This window comes from Pleurodeles waltl, chromosome 6 (genome assembly GCF_031143425.1).
Source record: "Pleurodeles waltl isolate 20211129_DDA chromosome 6, aPleWal1.hap1.20221129, whole genome shotgun sequence".
Lineage (NCBI taxonomy): Eukaryota > Metazoa > Chordata > Amphibia > Caudata > Salamandridae > Pleurodeles > Pleurodeles waltl.
Genome location: NC_090445.1, coordinates 1,665,231,420 through 1,665,252,452, shown reverse-complemented (window position 1 = coordinate 1,665,252,452; position 21,033 = coordinate 1,665,231,420). Strand labels below are relative to the sequence as shown.

Genomic DNA, 21,033 nt, shown 5'->3' with positions numbered 1-21,033 from the left:
TAAGAAGTGTGCTAATTGCGTCACTATACCAATCCTAAATCTCGACTAGAGATAACACGAGGGGTGGTTAAAGGTCTGTGGGGGGGGGGGGGGGAAATTTCCTTTACGGACTAGGTGGTCTCACACACTATATAGTGTCATGCTTCATCATATGACCACCTAGCCCCACCCAGGTAGGACAATACCACCTGGGCGGACTCAACCTCCGAATAAATTGACCTACCTCATGAATATTAATAAGGTAGAATTTGCAATCTATTAAGAACTGCAGCCGTCACAGAAATGGTGGCCTGCTAGGGTCAGCAGACCACAGCGTCTGATTGCTTATTAATAAAGGAAATAGCGCATAGAAGTGCAAAGCGCCAACTGTGTTTTCTGGTCGTGCTGGACTGGGACAAAGTAACAAGTTCAGGCTGTCCACGATAGAGCACGGGCCTGTTACAGGGACCCACTTTGGCCCGCTGAACACACCAACTTAAATACTGGTGCACGGTCTGCACGGCGTTGCTTTGCAAGGCTTTGCGCCATCTGGCATTAGTTCAGAGAAGCTGTGCTGTTAGACGTTGCATGGCTTGGCGTCACTGTACGTCAGTTCTGTTGGGCTGGCAGCAGCTCAGTGAGGCTTCGTGGGTCTTCGCGTCGCCCAGTGTGGAATCTGGCGAGGCTGGCAGCAAGGCTCTGCGAGGCTTTGCATTGCTTTGTGGCAGTTCTGATGAACACTACAGAAGATAGAGCACCTTGGGTCCACTTCCAAGGCAGGGCAGACTCTCAGCTTGCAGAGTTCAGGTGCAGATGGCTCAAGTCTTTAAGTCCCTGAGACTTGGGAACAGGAAGCAAGCGAACAAGCTCTTGGAGTCCTTCCAGCAGAGTCAGGGGGCAGCAGGCAGCAGGGCAAGGAGCAGAAAACAGTCCTTCCAGAAAAGCAGTCCAGCAGAGTCTTTCAAGCATCACTGCAGTCTGTCTGACAGAGTGCAGTTGTAGGCCCAAAATTGTCAGATTTGAGGGCGTCACAGACCCAGTAATTCTACCCCAATGTGCAGCTGAAGTGGGGGAGACCTCAAAGAGTTGTTTTGAAGTGCACCAGTCTCCCTTTCAGCCCAGACTTGTATGCCAGGAGATCTGTGGAGGGTTATCAGTCCTTTGTGTGGGGTCAGGCCACTACCCTTTGAAGTGTGAGGGCTCCTCCACCATTCATGCCTAGGAAGACCCATCAGAATGCAGATGACTGCAGATGCAGCTGAGTGTCCTGTGTTTATGGCTGTCTGGATGGAATGCACAAGGGGAGCTGTCACACAGCAGATGTGGTGGACTGGAGACAGGCTGTAAGGCACAGATAGCAGTAAGAGCAGATAAATGCCTACATTCTAAAAGTGGCATTTCTAAAATAGAAATGTTAAATCCAACTTTAACAGTCAGCAGGATTTCTCACTATCATTCCAAACATACCCAACATGACAATTCCATTCCTTTCAGATAAGGAATTACCACTTAAAAGTACATATGGGAATTCCCAATGCTTACCTATGAGAGGAGCATGCTTCTCAATAGTGAAAAATGACATTGGGAGTGTTTCACTACCAGGACATGTAAAACGTACAAGTGCATGTCCTGCCTTTTAGATACACTGCACCCTGCCCTGTGGGTCATGTATGGACTACCTTAGGGTTGACTTATGTAAAATAAAAGGGGAGTTTAAGACTTGCAAAGGGTTTTAAATGGCAAGTCGAAGTGGCAGTAAAACTACACACCGGTCTTGCGGCGCCTCATAGTATTTCCATGTGTTTAGGAGTGCTATCCCTCCCTCAAATTTGGATCGCTGTAATGTCAGGAGTGCTATGTGGAGTGGTCCACTCACCCAGAGTAGCATCCTCAGAAGGGTGTCCACTCATTTGAAGCAGGATTAGAATTTCTAATATTGGCTATTTTGCAAAGCATAGATTAATCAGGGCAGAGCGATCCTTTTAAACATGGCTGATTTATCTAGTAGGGGCAGTGGTAGTTTACACCAGTGTTTCTCATCTCTTTCCAGCCACTGCAGTAGCGGATTACAATTTTCCAGGGTTTAGGAGGTTGCATCTCTGGTAATCCAGATAACTAGGTATTTAAATCTGTGATGCTCCACCCTTAGTGGCAGCGGTAGTGGGATGGACGATGTCCAACCCACCCCCAATCGGGAAGAATAGTGACTTCTCCCAGTTAACCCTGAACCCTGAGAACTACCCAAATATGTGAAACAATTCCCGTACATGGGCCAGCGACTGTTCGGTGCGAGTCAAGTATAATAGAATATCGTCTCCAAGTCCTACAGTCCCAAGTCACCTGTCCAGCCCCGAATTTGTGCGTCCACCCCCATGAGCATCGCTAGTGGTTCTCTCACTAGTACAAAAAGCATCAGTGGGAGAGGGCAGCCATGTCTCGTGCATCTTCCAATAGGAAACTCTTCGAATATGCAGCCATTAACCCTGATCCTAGCCCGGGGGTTCTTGTAAAGCAATTTAATCCATTTAAGGTAGCGAGGCCCAAACCCCATTCTTACCATGAGCAAAAAATAGGAAAGGCTATTCCACCGAGTCAAAAGCCTTGTTGGTGTCCAGGGACACCACAACCCATGGCGTCCTTTTCACCACATTATTGTGGAGACGTAAGTTCAATTTTGTTGATCGACAAGGCATGAAGCCTGTCTGGTAAGGGTGCACCAGGTCAGTGATCACAGTGCGGAGCACATGTTAGCCAGTATTTTTGCGAATATTTTAGCACTGGCATTTACAAATGAGATTGGCCTATATGAATCACACCTTTGTTCCGGTTTGCCAACCTTGTATATAAGAACAATTGTAGTCGTGTGCAGATCAGCCAGCAGTGATCCTATTTGCAAGGCATCTTTCTACATGGATAGCATCAGTTTTGTGATCCGTCTAGTCAGTTTACAGAAAAATTCTACTGATACACCACTCGGACCTGGGGCTTTACTGGTTGCATCTGAGCCAGTGCCACTGTTATGTCTGCCTCTGCTGAGCGCTTCCCCCTGTTGCCAGTTTAGAGTTTTAACCGGACAATCATGTACCAAGTTTTCGAGTTCAGTCTGCGGGGTCTCAGTCCTGGGGATGTAAAAGACTGCGTTATATGTTGCAAATGTTTCTGCAATTTGTCCACTTTCTGTCACTTTTTCTCCTGATGCTAGGCGGGGTTCCCGTATATACATGGATGTGTTCTCTCTAGCCCCTATCCAGGCTAGCAGCTTACCAGCTTTGTCGCCGGCTTCATAGATGCGCTTCTGTTTGGCAAGATAGGAGGTTTTAACCTCATGGCGCGCCACCTCTCAATATTCTATATGTTTACACTGTAGCATTTGCTGAGTGGATGCTGTACCATGGGTGGTATATTGTCTCTCTAGTGCCTCCAGGTGCTGTAGTGTGGCGCTTTTCTCTCTTACTTCTGCTATCAGTATGCTCCATGAGTCGCCCTGTATGCCTCCCAGACTAAACTGGCGCTAACTACAGTAACTTAATTTCCCTGAAACATAGTTTTGTGGCTTTGTCTAATGTCTTCACTACCTCTTTATTGGCCAAGCTCCAAAGGAAGCCATTGCTAATTCACCTAGTAAAAGGAAAGGCCTGAAAGCATACATAGTTTATCTGAAAAAGCTATATATTACTGGAGTTCACCCAATGAAAGGCATTGTAGGCTTTGGTGAATACCTCTTTTTCCAAGACCATCCCACGCTGGTGCTAATGCCCATTTCCTATACCAGTGGGCACGAAACAATCCTACTATAGGAGACAGAGCTATATATAATGTCTTCTTTAGGTCTGAGGCTCCTAACTCGGATCCCACCTCTACTGGGCCGTGAGCCATGAAAAGTAAAGGCACCTCACACATACAGTCTGATAACAATAGCTCGCACTGGGCTCAATGGCCCCAAATATGCGCAAAGCATGGCTTTCAATAGTGCAACGAGTGCAGTGGCACCAAGGTCCAGAGGACTGAGGGACCCAATTAAAGCTGCTTTTACTTGCATGCATTGCGGCCTATGGCCCCCTTGTTACAGATGGGTATTAATTTATTCCACCAGACATCTGATTAAGAAGAAACTCCATACAACGGTCTGTATAATAATTTTTTTTAATCTAATGCACCAGACATCATCCTGGCAGCAGCACTATGTGCCCAGCTTGCCATCCAAAGAAAGAAATATGAGCAAAAACACACCAAACAGTGCCCACACTTCATGCCACCGAGAGCACTTCAACAGCTACTAATTCTCAAACTGGCACCTGGCATTAAGAGACACTTGAGAGCTCAGTGGAAGATGCACTTTCGTGTTTTATTGTCTACAACACGGATAATGCGCATGCGCGAAGCTCCCCCTTGTTAAGGAGTGAAAAGCACATAGCTGGAGTGTCGCGAGGCAGGGAGTCCGCTGTGACAGTAACTGAGACGCTGCCAGTGACGCCTGTCACGCGCAGCCGGATGTACCAGCACGTGACACCTGCCAGGGCTCTGGCGGTGGGCCTTGCCGCAACCAGAGCTGCAGAGGAAGCCCTGCCGGGGCATATCCCGATAAAAGGTGGGTGGGATAGGGGGGTGGGGAGGGGAATGCCAGCGCAGCAGCGACCTTGTATAAAGTCACCATTTAAACATTCCAAATATGCACGAGGTTGCTCAGAAGAGAAGGCCATTGTTGAAAGTGTAAAGCGCTAAAAACACTCAAGTGCAAATAATGTCTAGTGAATTTTATTCAGGACATTTGTATTGTATATAAATTAAACTATACTTTGGAGGAAGCAAATGAACCAGTATGGGGAAGCAAGTGAACCAATAGGGAGGCTGCATGCCCTCGACAAACAGCAGGAAAAGTTAGTAAATGAACGTTTCTGGACTCCACCACTAGATTATGGGAAAATGCACGCACAGCACTTCCCTCTAAATGATTTACGTTGCAAAATTCTGCTTTCTAAATGATTACCTCCCCTTCCTGAAGCACTCTAATGACTTTCCCTCTCAAGTAGTATCCAATTTAAAATTTGTTGTCATATTTAAAATCATTAGCGCCGTATCTGCCTCTCCAGTGATGGTATTCGAGAAAAAAGGACCACTTTCTTTCCCAATTTCAAACTTGTCCCTTAACGAGGACATGTGTTCTGTAATCGAGGTCCTCTCCTCTGGAACTCCTTAAACTTAGCACTTTTCTTAGAAGTTCGTAAAAACAGCTCTAAAGACTCGTTTCTAATAAACGTTAGAAGACCATAAGGGTAGTGTATGAACGACACCTCACCTCCGGACCAGGGATTCTGCGACCTGGCACCATTCTGCAATCCAGAACCAGCCATTCTTGGCACCACATTTCCTAGGACAGATACTTCAAACTCATTAGTCAGGTGACGTTTACTTATGTCATCGGAAACTCTTAAACAAAAGTAGATATCTTCTCCCTCCTAGGGGCCTTGATGTATCAGGCCAGTGTTAGTTAGCTATAATGTTAAATAATATGTTATGATTTGTTAATGTTCTTGGCTATTTACAAGTATATAGCTTTTTACTCAGGTTCAAATCTTACTTCACTGATGATTTTACTCGTGCTACATGGAAATGTTTAGATCAGAGAAGTAAAAAAACATGGAACTGATTTTTAAGGTTAAGATAAACTAATAATTCCCAAGTACACGTCGATTGTATAATGATCATGCACTCAGTGTATAGAAAAGTAAAAAAATAAAATATAAAATCTAGGGAAAAGGGACATTTTGCCTCCCTTTACTCAATCCTGCAATACGATCAATACAAATTTCAGAATGCCAATTTGTTTGTTTGGGTCTAGTCAAATTCTGAAAGCTATTGTGACATCATTCACTGGATGAGACCGATTACATAATTCAAAGAACAACACCTGTTATCACATCATTCACACGATGAAACCTATGGTGATATTAGTGTAATACCATTCACTGGACAGTATAATACCGGCCACTGGAGGAGACGCATTGCAGCCTCATTCATTGGATGTTTCTGCCTGAGAAAAACCATAGCATTATTCAATGGATGAGCTCTACTGCGACCTCACTCAGGGGATAAGAAATATTGTAATCACATTCACTGAGTGGCCTCTTTCATTGGATGAGACAGATCTCATTCCCTCCATGAAACATATTCTGACAACGTTCATTGTACGACCCCTTTAAGCAATCCGAGAGTCACAGTTCTATACATGCATTTGCATTGCAATGAGTCTTGCGTTAAGGCTATTAGCGTTGTAAACTCCTAACCGGACTTTTCTTGCCACATAAAATGAAAAGTAAAACGATTTCACATAAGCGAGCCAATGGCCGCCATGAACGCGAAGCAGACATACAAAAGGAAACAAAAGTTTGATCGCAGTGAAACGTTCCGGCAAAAGTGCAATTATCCATGTATCCGGAAAAAGTGCAATTATCCATGTAACCGGCAAAAGTGCAATTATCCATGTATCCGGAAAAAGTGCAATTATCCATGTATCCGGAAAAAGTGCAATTATCCATGTAACATGGTCAATGTCATGCAGAGCACTCGATTACTGCCCAGCGATATCACACTGCCTACAAAATAAAAAGTAGTCCAGAAACCATACGGAAAACATGGAGCCTCGTATGTTTTCAGTAGTTTACCAGTGCGCTCGAGGAGGGCTAAACACCAGAAAAGGCATGACGTATGCATGCCTCTAACTAATGAAAGCAAGCAAATTTTAAAAGGCAAGCCCACGAACCAACCAAACTGATGGGCACGACATAGGCGTGGTTAAAAGCCACTTGCTTTGCGTGCTCGACCCTAAAAACTGCCCAAATAGACCAACCTGTGAGTTTGGCAGTGACACAAGTCTACTTCTTACAAAGCTTAACATTATGAAAAAATAAACACTACCAAATCTTGTTCGCTTTTAAAGTCCATAGGTCCGGTGTTGGTTGCAGCCCTAGAATTTGCTAATGTTTCTGGTGTTTTTGGATCAAGGGAGACATGTAACAGTGCACACTGGGCCAATACTCGGTGGCACCCACAAGGAGTACTTACTGTGCATATGTGCACACTGTAAAGGCAGAATGCCGTTACTCAGAAGGGTAAGCCAATGACAAATGGGCTGAATTTGTGGTGGGCAGAAATAAAACATGAATGACATTCCAACTTTAGGCCTGCAACAGAATGGAGTCAACAATTCATTTCTTAAGCTGCCAAGTTCAAAACAAACAAATCTTTAGAACATACTTAAGATCATTACACACACCAGATGACGAATGCTGAATGTGATGAAGGAACAACTATACAAATATTAAGCACAGTGATCAGAATTAAAAGGAGGCGCTGACGATTAACATAAAAGCTGGTAGCACATGGGTTAGCACTGCTCAAGATCTGTTTTCAGAAATGTTACACAGGTAAGGGATGGAATGTCTGGGCACAGCTTTAGATTGCAGTGAACCTCAATATACCCAATGTCAATGGCAAATGTTTACACTACAACAAGTACCAACCTAGATTCCTCCCAGAACTAACTTTAAAAATATATATAGTGTCACTTAAGGTGTGTTATTAACTCAAGAGCTCTGCAAACATTTTACCTGCGAACATTGCTTTATTTCCTTAATATTTGCAGCAGGTCCTTTCAGGAAGACAAGAAAGCAGCTTACCTGTCGGATTAGTTCTACTCCGTCAGTACTGAGTGGCTCTGGCACCCGCAGGCTCAAGAAGACAAACAGTGCTGGGTGGGGACTGGGAGGGACGAGGAATCCACACTCTCCATCAGCCTGCTGTAAACAACATGTGCTCAGCTATGGGAGCTTTGCATAGGGCCAGAGGAGGGGCTTGTGCCAAGAGAACACACAGGTGGTGGGACAAGGCGGCCACGGTCAGAGGATGAGCACAGATCTTTGCACAGGTCGAGGCGGAGGAATTATGCTACAGAGTCTGTATGATCACTCCCGCAAGGTCTTGTCGCAGCCTAAACCAATCAAAGCTCCTGAGACAGATAGGGACCGGCAAACTCTGTATTCAAAGTAGAACGGCCCATGATTGGACTAGAAGCATCACACGAGACGTTAAACTTTATCCTATGCACAGATGGAGAATGAAACATAACTTGATACATAGTATTATACTGGGAATTCCCACTTGAACCGATTTACATTCCTGTTTCGGGAACGGTACAGAAAGCCGATAAATATATCCATAGCAAAGGATAATGGAATCTGAACATCCTGAAACAGATACACTGCATATTTACAAACAGGGAATAGTTGGATGCACTGTCCCTACTTGGGGTACTCATGACCCAAGCCGGTCACACCCCTTGCAAATATAATTTATCTGCAACACAGGTGAAGGGCTAAAAGGCCCGGACTACCAGTAGGACAGACTTTATTCGAACCTGCCCAGAACATAAAACTGTGTGTAACCCTGTGCTACGACTAGCAGGCCTGGACGACTAGCATGGAGGCCCTCTTGACTCACGCCACACCAACCTGAAACAACAAAAAATAGGGCAACCCTGAGCTAGGGCTGGAAGGCCTGGACTACTAGCAGGACTGCCCTCTTAACTAGTGCCACACCAACCTAACACAACAAACCAGAAGATAACCCTGAGCTAAGCCCTAGACCACCAGCAAGACAGTCCTTTTAACCAGCACCACACCAACCTGAAACAATACAGAGGGCAACCCTGAGCTAGGGCTTGAAGGCCTGGTCAACCAGCAGGTCAGCCCTCACTCTAAGCAGCGCATACCCACCCTGAAACAACATAAAACCTTGGGTGACACACTGGCAGGCCTAGCAGTAGGACAGCTCTCCTTCTAACCAGCCCGGTAACCACCTGAAGCTCATTAAGAGCTGAGCCACTTGACTAAGTTGCAGAGCTGTCATTTTTAGCATTCTTTCTGCTTACAAGTAGTTCAATAACTATCAGGTGGGTCAGGGTTGGTGTGTTGTCTGTGATCAGGGCCCACATCCCTGGGAGGATTATGAGACAAACAGGAAGAACCCAGGGTGAAGCAAGTTATTTATCCGTTGCCTGTGTCCTGCCGATGACCACATAAGGGCCAGGTAATGCTTGCCGAAGCATGGCCGGGAAAAGACAACAGGGCACTAACTTTGGCGGGGAAGGGGTGCATAATGGTATTTAGAGGAAGATGCCTGGACAGCAAATGTGCTTTTGGGAGGAAAGTATGGTCCTCTCATTTAACTTAATGACCACGTTTAGCTAAAAAAGATACACTGAACATCATTATTTCCGTCATGACTTTGCTCCTCACTCAGATCTTCACATCCACTGTCCTGTCCATAGCAAAAACTGGCAAAAACAGAAACTAAATGATGCCAAAGGAAATAGTGCAACTAAACAATGATTTAATTAAGTACGCAAAAATAGTACAACTGATACTGAAAATTAGTAAACTCCACTAAGGATACATCAAATCAGTAAACATGATGATGGCTACGGAGGATTTGTCAAGTCCACCACCTACTGGAAATGTGTACGTTCGGCCACAGCTACAAAAATGTTATCAACTCAACTATGGCTACTGGTAACTTCTCAACTGTACTTAGTGCAGCTGTCTCCATCTTCAAGGTACCCCCCAGGATTGAGATGAACTCTATGGGAGAAAAAGATTAATCAGTCAAATGAACGGGTCACATATTGTGAAGGGTACGATGTTCTTCTAGGCATGAGCAAAAAAATAAGGACAGGTGGTTTTGTGGCTCAACTGACAAAAAGCTGTCAGATGTTACATTTCATTTTATTGTGTGATCTTGGTCAAACATGTGACTGTTGATATTCAGAATGAAAGCAAGCTTATCGGTACCATAACAAAACACAAGCATTTCTGGGCACATCACCTAGAAAACCCAATTCATTGGACCCCAAGCTGTGCAACACAAGACTTTATTAAAAAGAACAGAAAGGGTCAGGGAGATAAATCATGGAATAAAGGGGCATGACCACTTACTCTGCTCTGAGAAGAGCACTATGATGTAAGAAAATAATTTTTTGCACCTTTCCCATTTGCCTCTCTTCTACAGCCAGCTATACACTGATTTATGGTGCTTAGGTTCCGCGGTTCTACAAGCTCACAGGTTTTTGGTGCTCAGGTTCCGCGGTTACACAAGCTCACAGATGTTTGGTGCTCAGGTTCCGCGGTTCTACAAGCTCACAGAATTTTGGTGCTCCGGTTCCGCGGTTCTACAAGCTCACTGGCTTTTGGTGTCAGGTTCCGCGGTTCTACAAGCTCACTGGCTTTTGGGGTCAGGTTCCGCAGTTCTACAAGCCCACAGATGATTGGTGCTCTGCTTCCGCGGATCTACAAGCCCACAGGTTTTTGGTGCTCTGGTTCCACAAGGCCACTGGTTTTTGATGCTCAGGTTCCGCGGTTCTACAAGCTCACAGGTTTTTGGTGCTCAGGTTCAGCGGTTCTACAAGCTCACAGAGTTTTGTTGCTCAGGTTCAGCGGTTCTACAAGCTCAGAGTTTTGGTGCTCAGGTTCCGCAGTTACACAAGCTCACAGATGTTTGGTGCTCAGGTTCAGCGGTTCTACAAGCTCACAGGTTTTTGGTGCTCAGGTTTCGCGGTTACCCAAGCTCACAGATGTGGTTCTACAAGCTCACAGATGTGGTTCTACAAGCTCACAGATGTTTGGTGCTCAGGTTCCGCGGTTCTACAAGCTCACAGATGTTTGGTGCTCAGGTTCTGCGGTTCTACAAGCCCACAGGTTTTTGGTGCTCTGGTTCCACGAGGCCACTGGCTTTTGGTGTCATGTTCCGCGGTTCTACAAGCTCACAGATGTTTGGTGCTCTGCTTCCGCGGTTCTACAAGCCCACAGGTTTTTGGTGCTCTGGTTCCACAAAGCCACTGGGTTTTGGTGTCAGGTTCAACAAGGCCACAGGTTTTTGGTGCTCTGGTTCTACAAGCTCACAGCTGTTTGGTGCTCTGCTTCCGCGGTTCTACAAGCTCACAGGTTTTTGGTGCTCAGGTTCAGCGGTTCTACAAGCTCAGAGTTTTGTTGCTCAGGTTCAGCGGTTCTACAAGCTCACAGATGTTTGGTGCTCAGGTTCAGCGGTTCTACAAGCTCACAGGTTTTTGGTGCTCAGGTTTCGCGGTTACCCAAGCTCACAGATGTGGTTCTACAAGCTCACAGATGTGGTTCTACAAGCTCACAGATGTGGTTCTACAAGCTCACAGATGTGGTTCTACAAGCTCACAGATGTTTGGTGCTCAGGTTCCGCGGTTCTACAAGCTCACAGATGTTTGGTGCTCAGGTTCTGCGGTTCTACAAGCCCACAGGTTTTTGGTGCTCTGGTTCCACGAGGCCACTGGCTTTTGGTGTCATGTTCCGCGGTTCTACAAGCTCACAGATGTTTGGTGCTCTGCTTCCGCGGTTCTACAAGCCCACAGGTTTTTGGTGCTCTGGTTCCACAAAGCCACTGGGTTTTGGTGTCAGGTTCAACAAGGCCACAGGTTTTTGGTGCTCTGGTTCTACAAGCTCACAGCTGTTTGGTGCTCTGCTTCCGCGGTTCTACAAGCTCACGTGTTTTTGGTGCTCCGGTTCCACAAGGCTACGGGTTTTTGGTGCTCCTGTTCCACAAGGCCACGGGTTTTTGGTGCTCGGGTTCCGCAGTTCCACAAGGCCACGGGTTTTTGGTGCTCGGGTTCCACAAGGCCACTGGTTTTTGGAGCTCCGGTTCCACAAGGCCACGGGTTTTTGGTGCTCCGGTTCCACAAGGCCACGGGTTTTTGGTGCTCCGGTTCCACAAGGCCACGGGTTTTTGGTGCTCCGGTTCCGCAGTTCCACAAGGCCACGTGTTTTTGGTGCTCTGGTTCCACAAGGCCACTGGTTTTTGGAGCTCCGGTTCCACAAGGCCACGGGTTTTTGGTGCTCCGGTTCCACAAGGCCACGGGTTTTTGGTGCTCCGGTTCCACAAGGCCACTGGTTTTTGGTGCCCAGGTTCCGCGGTTCCACAAGCCCTCCAGCAGCAATACACCGCCTTTGACTCGGCAGCAGCAGGGCCAGGGGACTCGCCGCCTTCACAAGGTGATCGGCGTTCAATCTCTTTCCAGTTAATAAAACCTGCATTTAACAAGGAGTGAAAGCAAACGGCTCAGTGTGTGCAGAGCGCTTTCTCCCGCTCGTGTGTTCTTTGGCACTTTGCCCGGGACTATTTTTAAGACCATTTACTAGAAATCCCGCAAATTACCGGAAATACAGATAATGTTGTAAGAATCCTTTGGGCCGAATAAAAGCTACGCGTTATTTTCCTTCTGCACCAGTGCAAGAGCCGTAACCGCACCACGCGGATTTCAACAAGCCTCTTTTGCAATGCAGAAGCGACTGTTTTTGTAAACTTGCCATGAATCATATCGCCGGATTAGACCGGAATAAAAATGTCTGATAGCTGCGAACAGACAGGAATTGGATGCCGGTCAAATGTAGCAAGTGCTGCAAGGAGGTGTGAAAAGGGAGCATCCAGTGAAAAAGGAAAATAATAATAATATATATATATATATATATATATATATATATATATATATATATATATATATATATATATATATATATATATATATATAAAAGCTGGTCCCTTTAACTGGTCATGCCTAGCTCAGGGGCTTGCTCAGCCAGTGGACTTTTAAACGCTTTCTCTTTTTGTCTGCTTTTTATGTTCTGGCTTGACAGCGCCCCTGTCCTCTGACAATTATGTCAGAATCCTCAGGAGAGGGGACTTTGGCTCCGCCCACATGTTGGGGCTCAACAGTGCGTGATTGGATTGGGCGGACGTTGTGTGCTTCCACAAAGAAAGTGCTTGCCCTCCATACAGCAGCAATTATTTTTTGATTTATCCAGCTGACTGAGCTTGAACTTTCAGAGGCACACACATGACATTGTAATGCTATTAAAGTGCCTTGGATAACTAAATAATTAATGGTGTTTTTCTCTGGCAGCAGCACAGATGGGAGGAGGTAGTCATTAACCTACATGGATGTTTAGGTCCGGCTTGACTGTGCAACCGATACCTGATCTTTTAACCTTCACCAATATTGTTCTACTGTTCTTTGCTTCTACAAATGCACATACAATACCATGCTATTTACTCACAGTGCTTCATCTCACCATACAACATTCCTTTAAAGCCAGACCTGTTGCCAGTGCTTGCTCAGAAAGGTGTGGTATGAACGACAGGTGGGGCCCAATCAGGATTTATTTAGTTTGTTGTTTTATACCAAGCGCATGTGCCCCCATTTGCTCATTTTAGAGAGTGTTGATTAAGGTGAACAAAGGCAGTAGCCTATGTGTTTGGCCAATTATATGCCAGTTGTGAGGTTTTTAAAGTCACTTTAGTACTTCAGCAGAAAACTAGCGATCGGTCAGAGTCCACATAACTTTCTACTGATTTCAAGATCTGTTGTTAGCAGTGGGGTGCATTGGGATTATAGGTGGACATAGCATAAAGCAGTGCTTGAATAAGAAATGCCAAAATGCTCATACCAACTTTCCCACAGTACCAGTTTGCTACTGAGAAGTGTTGGTACTCTCTCACTAGAACTTTAGTACCACTTCTGAGAAGTGCAGGTGCTATCTGTTTTGAATTAAGTGCAGGAACTCAGTACCTGTCCATTTAATGCACTGGTCAAAGTGGCAGCGTGCCTACATTGGAGTTTGGACAGTGCCCCACCATACCTTTTCCCGTTTATTGCAGAAATGTGCAGTACCCCAGGTAGTTGGGCAAGGAAAGAACAACCAAAGTAGTCTCAAATGCACGGGTGGACCGCGCTCAAATGATCACATGTGCACAGTCCTCAGAGTGTGGATGCCCTTATGCTCTGAGATAAAGAGCTTGGGTCTCGGATGGCAGCCCCGGCTCTTGAATAAAGCGCTTTAAGTCAGTACACTCATGTCAATGCTCGAAGACCCTGTGTCGCATTAACAGTGTAATTGACTGCACAGGGACTATAACCCATCCAAATTACCATGCAACAGACCTACAAACTCACAAGGTACCTCCGTATATTCAAAGATAATTGGCTCCCTTCACTCAGTCACCCGGTGAAGAGTTGATATCACACAGTGTCAGGGTGAATGAGCTGGAACCCCAGGAGAATGAGCTGGGACCCCAGGAGGGTGTTTCCAGCTCATCTTTGGGGGCTCTAAGCAGTCAATGTCCATTAAGGTTGTGAAAACACCCCAGCACCTCCGCAGCAGCCTCGGCAAGCAGAGAGGTGATCAGAACTGCCTCTCAGGTAGTTCTCAGCGTAAAGCCCGTCCCCGCCTAACAGTGACTTTGTTTTTTTTTTTTTTTTTTTTTTTTTTTAAGTTGGCAAGCTAGAGCCAAAGAGTTACTGGCTGTGTTACAATTCCCGTGTTGTAAATCACATGGTTAGTGTGATGCTGGCCAGCCATGGTGCGAATAGCAGGAACCCGGATTCGAGCGAAAGAGCCCGAAGTGGGTGAAGCACAGGTGAGAGTCAGAAGGCTATGTCACATGAGAAGTAAAAAAATATATATAAAAATGTTTTTAAAAAAAATCTTACTTGCTGGGGGTGTGTGGGTGATGCGCATTCACCCCTTGTACAATATTTGAAGCCACAATGGTGGAAATTCTTGGCGTTCATGACATGATAGTGCACATCCTTGGTATAATGCTGGTCGAGGCCCAAAAGCAACTTTTTGATGAAATGCTGGCTTCGGTATAAGGGCAGTATTTCCTGGCATACTCTAGGCATTATGGCACTTACTCCTGGCACAAACATCACCTTATCAAAACGGCAGCTATTCCTGGCTTGAACTATGGAAAGCATTCCTGGCATGACAGGATTGAAAAATGGGGTTTCAAGAGACAGCAATTCATGTGAGTACCTGAGAAGCTGGTACTTGGTCAACAAACGTGTTTACTATTACAATAAAGTTTGATAGCAAAAAAAAAAAAAAAAAAAAAAAAAAAAATCGTACACTGACAAGCAGATGTTTTGTTGACAAAATGGCTGCTCCTGCCTAAGAACCCTGCCTCACAGGCAGGTTTTTTACCCCTTCCCCGCCACGGACGTAATGGTTACGTCCATGGCAGCGCCCGTGTGGCGTCATGGACGTAACCATTACGTCCTGAATGCTGCCCTCGGGAGAAGCGCTAGCGCTCCTACCGAGGGCCGCCCCCCCACCCCCCTAGGTCAGGGCTGACAGGGGAATCCCTTCCCCTTCAACCCCCGACCCCCCCACCCCCCCTGTGACGTCAGCGCGCGAGCGCGCGCTGACAATCACACAACCTCCCCCATCGCGCTGGAAGCAGAGCTTCCAGCGCGATCGAAAGAGAAATGCTCAGCATTTCTCTTTCAATCACGTGGGGGAGGCCCGGAGGGGCTTCAAAGGGAAGGAAATGTATTTCCTTCCCTTTGAAGTCTCTCCGAGGGTTTCAAAAGCCGGATTGCTTGCAATCCGGCTTTAGAAACCCCACTAGACACCAGGGATTTTTTTTTTTTCTATGAAATTGACAGAAGGGAGCGACCCCTTGGGCAAGGGTCGCTCCCAGGGGGTCATTTTTTTGAAGGCCTTTTCTGCCCCCCCTGGGGGCAGAAACCTCTAGACACCAGGGATACTTTTTTTTGGTTTGTTTTTTTATTTGTTTTCTTTTGTTTTTTAGGTGTGGGATGCGACCCCTTAGGCAAGGGTCGCTCCCATAGGGGGAAATTATATTTAGGCCATTTCTGCCCCCTTTGGGGGCAGATTGGCTTATTTTTATGAGGCCAATCTGCCCCCAAGGGGGGCAGAAACCACTAGGCACCAGGGATCTTTTTTTTGCGCCGTCACGCAAGGGGAGCGACCTTGTAGGCAAGGGTCGCTCCCCGGGGGGGGGGGGGGTGAGGGGGGCAAATTTATTTTAGGCCATTTCTGCCCCCCCTGGGGGCAGATCGGCCTATTAGTATTAGGCCGATCTGCCCACAGGGGGGGCAGAAACCTCTAGGCGCCTGGGCAAATAGTTTTTTTTTGTTTGTTTGTTTTTTTAGAGATGGGGAGCGACGCATTAGGCAAGGGCCGCTCACCTGGGGGGCAAATTGTATTTAGACCATTTCTGCCCCCCTTTGGGGGCAGATTGGCCGATGGTAGGTCAATCTGCCTCCAATGGGGGCAGAAACCACTAGGCACCAGGGATCTTTTTTTTGCGCCGTCACGCAAGGGGAGCGACCTTGCAGGCAAGGGTCGCTCCCCGGGGGGGGTGGGGGGCCAAATTTATTTTAGGCCATTTCTGCCCCCCTGGGGGCAGATCGGCCTATTGGTATTAGGCCGATCTGCCCCCGGGGGGGGGGCAGGAACCTTTAGGCGCCAGGGCAAAAAAATGTTTGTGGGGTTTTTTTTTTTTTGTTTGTTTTTTTAGAGATGGGGAGCGACGCATTAGGCAAGGGTCGCTCCCCTGGGGGGCAAATTGTATTTAGACCATTTCTGCCCCCCTTGGGGGCAGATTGGCCAATTGTAGGTCAATCTGCCCCCAAGGGGGGCAGAAACCACTAGGCACCAGGGATCTTTTTTTTGCGCAGTCACGCAAGGGGAGCGACCTTGCAGGCAAGGGTCGCTCCCCAGGGGGGGTGGGGGGGGCAAATTTATTTTAGGCCTTTTCTGCCCCCCTGGGGGCAGATCGGCCTATTGGTATTAGGCCGATCTGCCCCCGGGGGGGGCAGAAACCTTTAGGCGCCAGGGCAATTTTTTTTTTGTGGGTTTTTTTTTTTTGTTTGTTTGTTTTTTTAGAGATGGGGAGCGACGCATTAGGCAAGGGTCGCTCCCCTGGGGGGCAAATTGTATTTAGACCATTTCTGCCCCCCTTGGGGGCAGATTGGCCGATTGTAGGTCAATCTGCCCCAAGGGGGGCAGAAACCACTAGGCACCGGGGATTTTTTTTTTGGCACCAATGTCACGCAAGGGGGGGCGACCCCATAGGCAAGGGTCGCTCCCGGGGGGGCAGGGGGGTTGGGGACAAATTTATTTTAGGCCATTTCTGCCCCCCCTGGGCCCGGCTGAGCTAGAGGCCAAAATCCACAGGTAGGCACTGTTTTCTATGAAAAAATGTGATGTGTCCACGTTGTGTTTTGGGCCATTTCCTGTCGCGGGCGCTAGGCCTACCCACACCAGTGAGGTATCATTTTTATCGGGAGACTTGGGGGAACGCTAGGTGGAAGGAAATTTGTGGCTCCTCTCAGATTCCAGAACTTTCTGTCACTGAAATGTGAGGAAAACATGTTTTTTTAGCCAAATTTTGAGGTTTGCAAAGGATTCTGGGTAACAGAACCTGGTCCGAGCCCCGCAAGTCACCCCTCCTTGTATTCCCCTAGGTCTCTAGTTTTCAGAAATGCACAGGTTTGGTAGGTGTCCCTAGGTGCTGGCTGAGCTAGAGGCCAAAATCTACAGGTAGGCACTTCGCAAAAAACACCTCTGTTGTCTTCCAAAAATGTGGATGTGTCCACGTTGCGCTTTGGGGTGTTTCCTGTCGCCGGCACTAGGCCTACCCACACAAGTGAGGTATCATTTTTATCAGGAGACTTGGGGGAACGCTAGGTGGAAGGAAATTTGTAGCTCCTCTCAGATTCCAGAACTTTCTGACACAGAAATGTGAGGAACATGTGTTTTTTTAGCCAAATTTTGAGGTTTGCAAAGGATTCTGGGTAACAGAACCTGGTCAGAGCCCCACAATTCACCCCATCTTGGATTCCCCTGGGTTTCTAGTTTTCATAAATGCGCTGGTTTGCTAGGTTTCCCCAGGTGCCGGCTGAGCTAGAGGCCAAAATCCACAGGTAGGCCCTGTTTTCTATGAAAAAATGTGATGTGTCCAGGTTGTGTTTTGGGCCATTTCCTGTCGCGGGCGCTAGGCCTACCCACACAAGTGAGGTATCATTTTTATCGGGAGACTTGGGGGAACGCTGGGTGGAAGGAAATTTGTGGCTCCTCTTAGATTCCAGAACTTTGTCACCGAAATGTGAGGAACATGAGTTTTTTTAGCCAAATTTTGAGGTTTGCAAAGGATTCTGGGTAACAGAACCTGGTCCGAGCCCCGCAAGTCACCCCTCCTTGTATTCCCCTAGGTCTCTAGTTTTCAGAAATGCACAGGTTTGGTAGGTTTCCCTAGGTGCCGGCTGAGCTAGAGGCCAAAATCTACAGGTAGGCACTTCGCAAAAAACACCTCTGTTGTCTTCCAAAAATTTGGATGTGTCCACGTTGCGCTTTGGGGCGTTTCCTGTCGCGGGCGCTAGGCCTACCCACACAAGTGAGGTATCATTTTTATCGGAAGACTTGGGGGAACATAGATTAGCAAAACAAGTGTTATTGCCCCTTGTCTTTCTCTACATTTTTTCCTTCCAAATATGAGAGTGTGTAAAAAAGACATCTATTTGAGAAAAGCCCTGTAATTCACATGCTAGTATGGTCACCCCGGAATTCAGAGATGTGCAAATAACCACTGCTCCTCAACACCTTATCTTGTGCCCTTTTTGGAAATACAAAGGTTTTCTTGATAGCAATTTTTTACTCTTTATATTTCAGCAAATGAATTGCTGTATACCCGTTATAGAATGAAAACGCACGTCAGGGTGCAGCTCATTTATTGGCTCTGGGTTCCTCGGGTTCTTGATGAACCTACAAGCCCTATATATCCCCGCAACCAGAGGAGTCCTGCAGACGTAACGGTATATTGCTTTCGATAATCTGACATTGCAGGGAAAAGTTACAGAGTAAAACGTAGAGAAACATTTATGTTTTTTTCACCTAAATTTCAATATTTTTCTTTTTCAGCTGTTATTTTCTGTAGGAAACCCTTGTAGGATCTACACAAATGACCCCTTGCTGAATTCAGATTTTTGTCTAGGTTTCAGAAATGTTTAGGTTTCTGGGATCCAGCATTGGTTTCATGCCCATTTCTGTCACTGACTGGAAGGAGGCTGAAAGCACAAAAAATTGCAAAAATGGGGTATGTCCCAGAAAAATGCCAAAATTGTGTTGAATAATTGGGTTTTCTGATTCAAGTCTGCCTGTTCCTGAAAGCTGGGAAGCTGCTGAGTTTAGCACCGCAAACCCTTTGTTGATGCCATTTTCAGGGGAAAAACCACAAGCCTTCTTCTGCAGCCACTTTTTCCAATTTGTTTGAAAAAAACAAAAATTTCCCTGTATTTTGGCCAATTTCTTGGCCTCTTTCAGGGAAACCACAAAGTCTGGGTACCTCCAGAATCCCTAGGATGTTGGAAAAAAAGGACGCAAATTTGGCTTGGTTAGCTTATGTGGACAAAAAGTTATGCAGGCCTAAGCGCGAACTGCCCCAAATAGGCAAAAAAAGGCCTGGCACAGGAGGGGGAAAAGGCCTGGCAGCGAAGTGGTTAAGATCCACCGGTCTCCCCTCCAGTTTGTGTTCTTCTGGACACCAAGTGCTACTCACTGCTGTGGCTGCAGACCTCTGTTCTCGGTTGCAGGATTATGTGAATAGCTCACTATTGAGTGGTTTCCAAAAGATAAGTTAGATCGACTGTGGTTTGATGGCTTCAGGGAGTATGCAGCAGGGCTTGGAGGGAGTGCCGTAGACACTGCACTTCCATTTTTTTCTCCCGTGATTTAGTTTTCTAAACTTTGCTTGGTGGGTGTTTTTTGCATTTGCAAAACAAGAGTTTCTGCGTTTGAGTCATGGTCCCTTAACACTTTGTGCATGGTGCATAAAACCTTAAATTTGATCCTGGTTTCCTACAGTCGCCAACGAAGCACATTTTAGGTGGTTATGATGGGGTCACACATCTTGCATTGGAGAGAGGCCATCTCGTGGGTTTAAGGTGTATATGATGTACACATGAATGAGCTTTTTGAAGAGATGGTTGTAGCCTACATGGGCTACAAAAAGTTATCTAGTTAATTCAATTCTGTGCTTCTTAAGTGAGTGTAGAATCTCCTGGAGAATGATGCTCTGAAGAAGATTCCTTTTAGGTATTTCTAGTTGTTTGCCCTCAGCTGTGCCCCAGGAGCAACACTTTCTGCAATTCAAAATTACTACTTTTTAACACTTGTTAAAAATACTTGGGAGAATTTATAACTTTACCCAAAATATTCCAGGACTGAGGTTAGACTAGTAAATACGCCTCCTGGAATATTTGGGGGAAAGTTGCTCTTTCCCCACATATTCTAGGACTGGAGTTAGAATAGTCAAATTTATCGTTCAGTGTCCACCACTCCCACTGCTGCCCTGAGAGCAGAGTTCAGGGTAAGAAACACAAACGAGCGTCCTTTGACAATTGTGTATATGTCGGAGGACAGTCTCACGAACAAGCTACTCCCCGAGGCGGTGTTCTTGTCAATGGAATTCTTCTGCTTTTCACTGCACCAGGGTTTCTGTAATTGAACACAGCAATAACTAAAGTAAAACAATAGTGCACGCCCATCTCTCTTTGTATACAAGTAAATACCCCAACCTCAACACAGTCCTCTACCAAATGTGTTTGTAGTCCAAATATAAATCACAAGTGTTTACTTCCATTGGGCTTTACTTGAAACTAGTCCTCTACGTTAAATCCAAGTGCGTACTGACATATGTGCAACAAAACATGCGCCCTTGTATGGCTACACATGCCCAGCATTAAGAATCCCTGCTCAGATGCCACTTGTTGTTTCAAAACTGCATACAACAAGCAAGTGCCAGTACACCAACGCCATATTTAAGGCAGACCCCACATGATGGCAGCTAGTCACGTGACTGGGTTTTCATAACTTGGCACTTTTAGAAATCTCAAGCTGTCCAATCTCAGAGGGGAGGCAGGCCTGTCCTTTTAGCTCACATCAGATTTATATGCTTGTATTCATCGTTTCATTTTTATTAGGTTTCAATTGTGTTTGGACAGCTCACTGCTTTATGAGCGTGCTCTGTTGATGAAGACCGTGAAAACCAACGCAAAGAAGAATTGCCTTAAGAACCTACATTATGGAAAAGAAAGCAACAACTTCTGGTTGGAGTAGCCATGAAAGGATTTGGGAGAAGATTGTTCCACCAGGTGGGGGGCAAAACAAAGGAAGT

General features: G+C 46.3%; 1 protein-coding gene across 2 annotated transcripts in view; it reads right to left on the bottom strand.

Moving 5' to 3' along the window:
• The window catches only part of NACC2 (NACC family member 2), a 264,936-nt gene that overhangs the window by 135,026 nt on the left and 108,877 nt on the right, over nt 1-21,033 (bottom strand). Inside the window, exon 1 of one of the 2 annotated variants that reach the window (XM_069241637.1) lies at nt 9,969-10,100. The exons of the other annotated variant lie outside the window; for it this stretch is intronic. The gene's annotated coding sequence lies outside the window, so the exon portion shown is untranslated. Of the gene's footprint in view, nt 1-9,968; nt 10,101-21,033 lie in introns of those variants that run through there. 2 annotated transcript variants of the gene reach the window in all.